Genomic DNA, 10,715 nt, shown 5'->3' with positions numbered 1-10,715 from the left:
GGAAGAGGCCCGCAAAAAAAAAAAAAAAAAAAAAAAAAAAAAAAAAAAAAAAGAAATGGGGGAACAGATATTTCCCTGAATTGATAGACATGACATTTGTGCAACTAGGTAGATAGAATGATTCACAGAAACGGACTAAGAAGGAAGAAAGGTGAAATGAAAAGCTGGAGCTAATGTTATCAACCCAATCTGTTATCTGAGCTCACAAGTTAAATACAGTATTGCAATGTCAGCGTTTCTCCAGCAAAGTAGGACGCTATAAATATCCACTGCATGGAAGCAATATTTGACCTATCAAGAACCACCATCCCAACGGTGCAGAAATTGGATAATGTTTGTCTGCAAAGTGGCAGACTTTGGAGTCTGAGCTGAACAGAGTAGTAAGTTCCATGTAAAGTGGCAATAAAATATGTTGTAAATTTTCAAGTTTGAATTGATATGTTTTATTCATTATACATTTTTAAGAACTACCAGATTTAACCCAGCATCCTGAGCACTGTCTTAACACAAACTGTGATATTTCAATTCCAAACTGTACTAAAATTCTAGTTGGATGGTGCAATTCTATAAAAATTATAATCCTAATTAATGAAAAGGCACTACCATTTCCTGTTTCAAAGCATGTGTTCATGCTTCAGTGCTAGTGACTTAGGAGTGTTTGGAATAACATAAAACACAATTTATAGAATATTTGTAAATTGATAGGCTATCTGTATTTGGGTTTGTTTGTGTTTTGGCAGGTCAGATATGCAAATGGTACAAATTAATCTAATATTTTCCCATTTGAAGAAAAATCTGTTGATTTTTTTGGATACAGAAACACTGTTTTTCACACTTTTCACAGAACGTGATAACATTTGCATTAGGCAGCTGTCAAAGGGCAAAATATTTATTAAAATATTATTTACCATTTCTAAAACAGTTCCTGCCAATTCTGTATTGGTAGCACTGAGACTGGTGCTCCTCTAACATTTGATTTTTTAATCTATTTTACTTCCATCCAACCTGAAAAAATTATATTTCAGCCATGTTCACTTTAACAAACATCCATTTTATCTGAAATTTATGTTTCATGAAATATATTTTATAATTAATGAAAATATTCAAAATTATTATTTCAAGATATGTCATAATTCTTCCATAGACAACAAGATAAACAGGTTAATATTGTGTTTTTTAATCTATGAAAGTGTTGTTATAGCTATAGCAAAAATAAATGATACAAGTTCTTCTTAATGCTAAAACTCAGAGAGAACAACAGTTCACATTTGGTGAATGCCTTTCCATGATTTTTATAATAAAATTTTAAAAAATAAGTTGACTCTATTCATAGTATATTCAAATTTGAACTGCTTTGATTGAAAATATAGTAAGAACCACTAAAAGAATCATTTTAGTAGATAACTTTATTCTACATTAGGCATCATAATAGTTGAAATACCTTGTTGTGGAACTAGACATTATGTATTTTTTCAACTACATAAATATTTCTATTATAAATTTTTCTTTGATTATTTATTATTCAACATAATTGCCTAGATGCTAAACATGTAAGTCTTAGGACAAATACTTTTTATATCTGTTTTTAGATTGGGCAAAATAGAAAAAAATTGCCTGCTGTTTGTACTATTTTAAGCTTTCACTAGCATTGGCTGAAAGTGCTCATATCTCCAAGTTCTTATCAGTATTGGGTACCATCATATTTTGTGGTAGATGGAGAAAAAATATTCTTTTCAATTTCATTTTAATGATTTTTAATAAACTTTAAAAAATATAATAATTGGCTACATTCATATTTTCTCTAATGAGCTGTCTAACCAAACTCTGGTCCTCAGTACAATTTCACTTCTTAGAAAAGTTTCACTTAAGACAGCCCTACATTGAACTAGTTTCTCCAGCTATCCTTTATTAATACTCTTATAATCTTCCCACATATCTCTTTTCATAGTTTAATTAAATATTCATTTACATAATTGCTAATTATCTATCTTTACAATGGAGGGCAGAGACCATGCCTGCTTTGTAAACATTGTCCCAGTGCCTACAATATTCTATAATAAATGGTACTTGCTAAATATGTTTTTTGAATGTTTGGAGGGAATTTTATTCTCATTTTAGAGAAAAAATAGTTAGCAAGGTTAAGTTTTCTAAAGTTTACATAGTTATTAAGATTGGGAACTAGAAATATACAGGAAATAGGAATATACAGGAACTAGGAATATACGTATATTCCTGTATATATACAAAAAGTATAATTTATAAGAATGATAGCCTATATTTTCATTTTATACTCATCTAACTATAATTTGATTTCAGAAAAACATGGTAATCTTTGTTTTTCCTCCAATCCTCACCAATACCAACAATATAGTTGCTCTTTAGTCACCCAAGAATTTACTGTTTAATCTTCAAATGTTTCCTATTCTCACTTGGTTTATACTTCTAATACGATTTGAGATTTGTGATCTGCCTTCACTGGTCTCACAAAAATAAAATTATTACTTTTAAACTCCTTTTCTACTTTTCTTTTATTGTTTGTTTAATTCTTTAAAACAGAGGCATCTTCCAATCCAATTCGTTCAGGGCAAATTAGGTTTTTAATAGGAGTGTTAAAAATCTAACACTTTAAATAAAGAAGTCTAAAAATAACAAAAATTTAATAGGAAAAATATGTAAAATTAGAGATTATGTGTTTCATTGCATGGATAAAAAACCATTAGCAAAGTGGGTCATAAAAACACAACTGAGTAAAATATGCTCTCAGGAGAAATTGATTTTGACAAGTTACGTAGGGAATTTTATGAGAATATTACCTTTGGCTTTAAAAATATTCCTGCTTTATTTATCACTTTGTTAATATATCAATTGTGAAATCACACAAGCAACCAAACTGTAATCATGAAAATATTTTTTTCTGTACATGATTTAAAAAGTATTTTCTATGTTCAGTCTTACAAGATTCTCATTTTCAGTTCCAAAAGTTACATTACCATAATTATTTTTTTCTGTTTCTATTTAAAAATAAGTATGAATCAGGGTGAAACCAGCAAAATGATTCTTTTAATTGCTTGGATATTGTTTTTTAACTTATGTCCATGAAAATTAATTTTTATTTTTAATTTCTCCCATCACTCTTCTCTCCATATTTGTTGCAATTAGAGCAGTATCATTTACTGCACTATGTTACATTTATTTCATTATTCACTTAAATGCATAATATCTGACCTGAATGCTGGGTCCTAGATTTGTTCTCTTGATTAAGTTGTCCATTTTCAATCATTAAAATCAGTTCTTTGCAAATGGTGCAGCTCAGGTCATCCCAGTCATCTCTTAGACCCATCTGGATTTTCACCAAGCAATTTAACTTGCTGTGGGGAAAAATGTCTAAGAATAGAGCTGACTGTTCTCACTTTGCATTGACGACCAAAGAGCTCAAACGGGTATAATCACTGTCTGGAAATCCTTCTATATTTTCAACTGTCCCAAATAATTATTTCATATCTTTTTTCTTTCACCTAAAACTGTCAACAAGCACTTCCATAAGGATGGAAATGAAAGCTATTAAGAACTGCCACATTTCGTATCTACCAAATCGAGCTAACACCACTGTATCCATCTTCAATGTTTTCCGCATTGATATAATGAAAGCAGCAACACTGAATACTTGGTGTTCCCTCTTGTCTTCTCAAGGATTTTGCTCCTGTGATTGTTCTCCCTTCTATTTATCATACCTATCAGCATAGTTTTACTATATACTTCTTTATGAGAAATATGCACTCACCATCACTCTGCTCCCCTCAGACTATCTTTATCTGCTCCCCTCTGTTACACAGGAAAATCCCCCAAACTGTGCATACTCAGTGGCTCCACATTCATCACTTATTCTCTCACTAACCTTCTCTGATAAGGCAAATGTCTCCTCTCTACAGAAATTATCACTGTCAAGTTACCAAAGGTCATTATTGTGCCAAATCCTTTTTATTAGTCAATTGAATACTGTAGAAATCCCTCTTTCCTTACCCACTGTCACCTGAAGGCCATGATTAGCTCCTGGAGGCTGCCAAAACTTTTCCTTGAAAACCAAACTTATACATTTCCTCCCTAAAATCCCACTGGATGTCTAATAGCTTCTCAAAATTAAGAGGTGAAGAACAGAATCCACGGAATTTTCAGAAAACATTTTCCTACCCTAGATATTTCCATCTTGATTATAATATTGCATACACCAATAAAGTCAAAATCTAAGTCTTCTTTGATTACTGTTATTTCTTTACCTACTCATCTATTTCTTCATTAGGACTATTTGTTTTATCCTCGAAATACATCTCAAAGGTGACCCATTCTGCACATTCCCCCGAAGCTTAGTTAGTTAAGTCTCCACTGTTTCTGGCACTAACAACAACAGCTGCCTCTGACAGGTTCCCTTGCCTCCATCTTGCTCTCATATAACCTATAGAAGTCACAGAGGCCTTTATAAATCTAATTTATACTAACATCTGACAGACCTCAAGGCAAAAAATTAAATGGAACAAAAATGACTACTTTTAATGATAAAAGGTACAATTCACGAAGTGGGTAGACATTGTGAACCACTGTACACCTAACAACAAAGAAACAAATATATATAAAGCAGAAATCAGAAGAAATATAAGAAAAATATCTATAATCATAGTGAGAATTACTTAATATTTCCCTGAGACTATTTTGAGTGTTGAAAAAATAAATAAGAATGGAAACATCTTGAATAATATTAATAATTTTAATATAACAGATTTAGAATCTTATATTCTACACAAATATACTTAAAGCTTTGTCTCATACATTGCTTTTAAATGTCTATAGGACTTTAGAACAACTGGCTAAAAGACAAATATTACTAAATTTCAAAAAGTAGAATTCTTTTAAGATACATTTTTGACTATATTAAAACTGGAAAGAAAAAACTTATACGTGTGTGTGTGTGTATATGTATTATTTGGAATTACATATACATATATATATATATATATATATATATAATTCTAAATAATTCTTGCATCAACTATAAAAAAATTCCTAGTAGTATACCAGAAGAATAATGTATCCTTTTGAAATATATTTTATTACAGGAAGGCAAAACTAGATACACATTAGGAAATGTATTAATAAAATTTTTACATTAAAGGAGAAAGACAATATTCTAGAAGTTAAGAAAGAATTTAAGAGAGCCATTCCAAGTTAAGGGTCTTAATAAAATAGGAGTAGAATGAAACTTCTTTAACAGGAAAATAAATATCCATATAAAACCAAAAGAAACAGCATTTTTGCCATTAAAATAAAGAATAAGATAAGGTTGCTCACTACTCTTAATAAACATTGTTCTGGAGGGTTTAATCAATGCAATAAGACAAAATTTATAATAAGCAGAATTCATTATTTGCAGATGATATAATGTTTGCTTAGAAAATCCAAGAGAATTATCCAAAGGAACTATTAGAATTAACATAATTCAGTCAAGTCACCTGATAAAAGATAAATGTATAAAAGAATAACTTTTTTATATGTTAACAATAACAAGTTAGAAAATGAAACAGAAAAATTGGAGTCATGAAATACCATTTCCTGAGTGATATTTTCCAGAATGTCTAGTACTAAAGTAATTTCTTCTACATTTAAACTCCTGAAACATTTTATATCTATTTTGTTTATACTACTTAGCAATTATTTATTATGCATTTAATAGTGCACAGGAATATTACACCTACTGTTATAAACCCCACTGCAAAATATATCTCATTTATAATTCTATACCCCTGTGGTCCCTAATATGACAATTTCTATATTATGAACTTATTATTAGCAAAATAATGGATAGGAATCAAACACATATATATTGGAGAAATAATTTATGTTCTATGTTTTCCAAATTAGATCCGTGATGGTGATGCATAAACACTTAATTTTGTTTCTCTTCTCAGGTGATCATACATATTTTTAAAAATTTAAAGTTTATTTGAAAAAGTAGAGATTATGACACATTTTACATATTATACAATCACATAATATAAAATTAACAATACATATTTTTTCTTCTATGCCAATTTTGTTTTGTCTTATTGTTTGTCTTTAATTTCTAATTGTCTTGTTTTTGAGTTAAGTGTAGCAATTCTCTATGGCCACCGTCTAAATTTTGTAAAAAAAAAAAAAACAATCTGTCATCAAGCGTGGCCATGGTTTATCAGGAATTTTACATTTATTTAGTAAAATGAAAGTTCCAAGGATGTCAAAGTAGTTTAAATATTTCAATACTAAGTTTAGTGTTGTTTTTGGGTTTGGGTTTTTTTGTTTTTTGTTTTTTTTGGTATTATTGAGTAACAACTAGATGAAGGTAATTTTAATATTGATATAATATAGATATAGATGTATAGCTATTTATATAGGTACATATGTACTTATATATGTATTTATAAAGAATGTACATATATATATATATATATATAGAGAGAGAGAGAGAGAGAGAGAGAGGGAGAGAGAGAGACCTCTATAGATGTAGATACAGATATACTTTTTCCTAATACACATGATAAGAACATGCAAGGCATTATTTTTTTTTTCCTTTTATGTATCATCATTGAAGAGTTTAATCTCCTTGGTTAAGATTACTAAGAAAATAAATGTAGAGCCAATATCAAACGCTGGTTTGTGTGGCTCCACACATCTTGCTTGTGATCTGCTGCCTCTGGACACTCTCTTTTTCTCGCAGGAAGGTAAACTGTCTATGTTGAGGATACCATCCATATTTTCATCCTGTCTCATCAGTATCCATTAATTTTCTTATTGTCATCCAGTAAGTTCTCAAATGACATGAGGTGGGTGAAAGGTGTAGTAAATCATTTAGGAAAGAGTTAGCAAATGTAGGTGTATGTATGTGTGTACATGTGCATACACACACACATTAATGGTGGCAGTTAGACAGGATTCATTTGCTGCAGAAGATGACCCACAGGACTAAAATGATAAGTTTTACAAATCTAAGGTTTAATGCAGGAAAATGATACCATATAGCAAAGATTATAGAAATAATCACAATTCAAAGGCTGGCTCATAGATGAGGTTCAAATAATGTGCATACAATCTCCAATCATCCTTCCTCTGCAGGAGAACCATGATCTGCTTTCTTTTGGGGGTCAGGAATCACTATCTTGTGCATGGAGTACCATGGAATCAGGGATTCCACAATAGAGTATAAGCCCAGACTTACACCCTGCAGGTCACATAGGCTTAATTTTTCTATATAACCTACTGCAATGGCAGCGCCCTCTTGTGGGTCTCACTGAGACCACATGCAAGTCATTTATCTCCACTGTGAATAAACTAGGCTGCTAAGCTTAAACTGGTTTTTAAGCTCTTTATACGGCAACAGTATTAATCGGTAAACCTATGCCTTGACTAGGGGTTAGTGTCATACAGATACATGCCTTACTTCAGTAAAATGGCTCAGGACAATTCCAGACCTGCCAGAATTGGCAATCACGGTATTATATATTTTAATAATCAGAAAGCATTTTATACTCTTTTTAGTTGACACTGTGAAGTGAACCTGAGTGTATAAAACTTACACTTTCTGATAGACCCTAACATATTAGTCTGCTCCAGTCTCTAAGACTGACATGCCCAGGAATCATGAAATTTATATATGTGATTTCTCATTTTAATTTTGACACATTTTCATAGAAATTATCTAGTCTCCAACTTTTTGTCAGAAAGACATTTTCTTTTTAAATTTTTATATGAAATGTTACTTGATACTTCATTATATAGAATAGATTCAAAAATGAACTTATCTATTTGGGGAAGAGGTAAAGAGATTTTTTTACCCCTACTTCCTCCACATTTCCCATCCCTTAATGGTCCCTGAATACCATCAAGTAAGACTCCATGAAGCACAGCTTGAAAATAGCTGCTCTAATCTATTCCTATTGTACAGAATGTGAAACTGAGACTCACTGAGGTCAACTTTTATTTGCAAAGACGTATTGCTCGTTAAGTGGCAATAAGAACCAGATTTTCTATCTTGCTTCCCAGTATTCTTTGCAAACTGAAGTATCAACAGCTGTCCAGTTGACATGTAGATAATATTTTCTTAGAAATAATAATCATTTATAGATCAAAATTAATGGGAGATTATTTTTAAAGAACATTAAGCAGATTAAATATGTTCCCACATGTATATTTGATCTGTTAATTTGCATAGTTAATCTCCTCTTTATTCAGTCAAAAATAAATACATATTCAGCTTGTGGAAAAGTACCATAAGCTTAAATAATTAATATTGAATACTAATTAATAATTATTTGAATAATTAATTTCTAATATGTAGCACCACTATCTTTTATTGATTTTAATATCTATGTGTTAGTCTCCTTTTACTGTCTCTGCTTAATGCTTCTTAACATTGTGTCTATTTCTTTGGCTATTTTTTCTTTCATAGGTATACATAAAATAATGGTGTTATCTTAGAATGGTTGATAACTTTAGTTTCATGAAATACATACATATTTTAGAAGGAGTTTCCAGTGTTAGTTAGGTCAGCATGTTAATTGTGCTTGACAGTTGAGTCACAGGTTGAACTTTACCTAAAATTCACTTAGCTTCACTCAGAAAATAATGTTCTCTATGGCTTTTTGCTACACCCACTTTCTATTAATTCTAATACTATGATAAATTGAATTATTATTCATAATTATCTGGTTTCCCTCTCTGTAAGGCACAGAATAGTGTGTAATTTATTCTAGCATAATACACTTTAATCAACCTACACCTATAACATGCTGCCAGAATTGTACAACCCTGACCATTGCCATGTGAATTGCAACAATTCCGTTGAAATCAGACTCGGTCAAGTCGCTTGATAAGATAATAGAATGTGAATGGAAAAGACATACTTTAAGTGTCACTGAACTCTTTTTCCATTCCCTATCTTCGCTCTGCAACAACAATGTCATGGCCAGCTGAAGGCGGCTCCTTCATTCTGAGCCCTAGAATAAAAACTTTTGGAGCATATTGGCTGTAAACTTGCAGCAAACATAAAACACAAGCAAGAAATAGCCTTATGAGATTTGGGGGGTGCTTGTTTCTACAGAAAATTTTAATAAAAATTGACTAATATAAATACATTTAGTGAATAAATATTTTTGCCTACCATGTACCAGGCATTTTTAGGATGTTGAAGTAGAGTTGTTAGCATGACAGGCAATCCCCTTCCTCCCCTTCATGAAGTTTACATTCTTGCGGAAGAAAAAAAATAAACAAATAAACAAATAAAAAGATAATTTTGGAGAGTGGTAGGTACTACTGATGATATATAACGGTGGGTTTTTGGTCTAGGTAGTTCTAGGATTTGAATATGATTACCAGGAAGGCATGTCTAAGGAGTGTGAATTTTGAGCTGAAATATGAATAACAAGAAGAAAATAACAATATGAAGATCTGAGGGCACAAGTTTTCTAGGCAGAGTTTACAGAAAATCTGAAGTCTGGGAAACAGGAATAGGGCATATTAGCGGAACAGAAAAAATACCAGTAGGCATGGCATGTAGTGAATTAGGAAGGCAAAGACAGAAGATATATTTGGAGAAGTGACAGAGGCAAGTTACATCAAGACTTGATGGGCTCAAGGAGTGTGCAGTCTATTCTTAGGTGAGTCTATAATAACCAACCCACACCTGTAACATGCTTTCAATATATGTCAATTATATAACTGATAAAATATATCCTTATATCGTTAATTTTATTCCATTGAATTCTTGTTTCCTGACCTGTTTGTTATCTTTTACTTTCATTGTTACCTTTGGTCCTCATCCCTTAGCCTATGACAATGATGGTGACCTGGAGATTCCTCCTATACTGGAATGCATTTTTACACTTCTGATAGTGTCACTTTTTGTCACTTAACACTCGTTTAATGTGACCTCACCACCAGGGACCTTCTCTAGTGCCAACATCTATGGTTAGCTAGCATGCCTAATGAATCTTTCCTCGTCTTCTGAGATGTAAACACAAAAGATATTCTTTCCTCTTTAACTGTTGTCAATCTTCTGATTTTACTCAGTAAGACATTCTTTCTTTAGAAGGTGGAGAATCAGAATCTAAGTTAGTTTGGGATTGGTTATTAAAAAAAATAACTAGTAGGCATCAATCCTGTCTTCTGCATATGGTTATTATAAACTTAAAATATTTTGTCTCTAGCCATTTCTTGAAAATGAAAAATCAATTTTCAGTTAGTTTGGGGCATAATAATAGCTAAAATTAAGATAACAGTTAACCAATTAATTGCAAAAGGATAAGAAAAATCTCTTTATTCAATAGTACCTGATTTGGCCAAGTGCAATACTGACCTACTCAAAACTAGACAAGAAATTATACATTTTCAAAGAACCTGATAAATTCCCAGAGTTAGAGAAATAGAATCTGAAAATATTATACAGACATTTTAATTCCTGACAAGATATAATATGTATAACAATGATAATATGGAGAATTATTTTAACTGTCACACTGGTAAATCACTTACTTGACAAACCATTTTACATTACAAATATCAAATCAATGGCTTGATGAATATTATTTCTAGAGCATGTCTAAAAAACTGAATTGATTTAAAATTCATTAACAGAAAAACACTACATGGATATTTAGTAAGGTGGTATATAGATATGACATTTTCAAGTTGTGTAG

The sequence above is a fragment of the Lipotes vexillifer genome, unplaced genomic scaffold (genome assembly GCF_000442215.2).
Source record: "Lipotes vexillifer unplaced genomic scaffold, Lipotes_vexillifer_v1.1 scaffold190, whole genome shotgun sequence".
NCBI classification, from domain to species: Eukaryota; Metazoa; Chordata; class Mammalia; order Artiodactyla; family Lipotidae; genus Lipotes; species Lipotes vexillifer.
The sequence above is the reverse complement of the archived record's forward strand: the minus strand, read 5'-3'. Positions refer to the sequence as shown.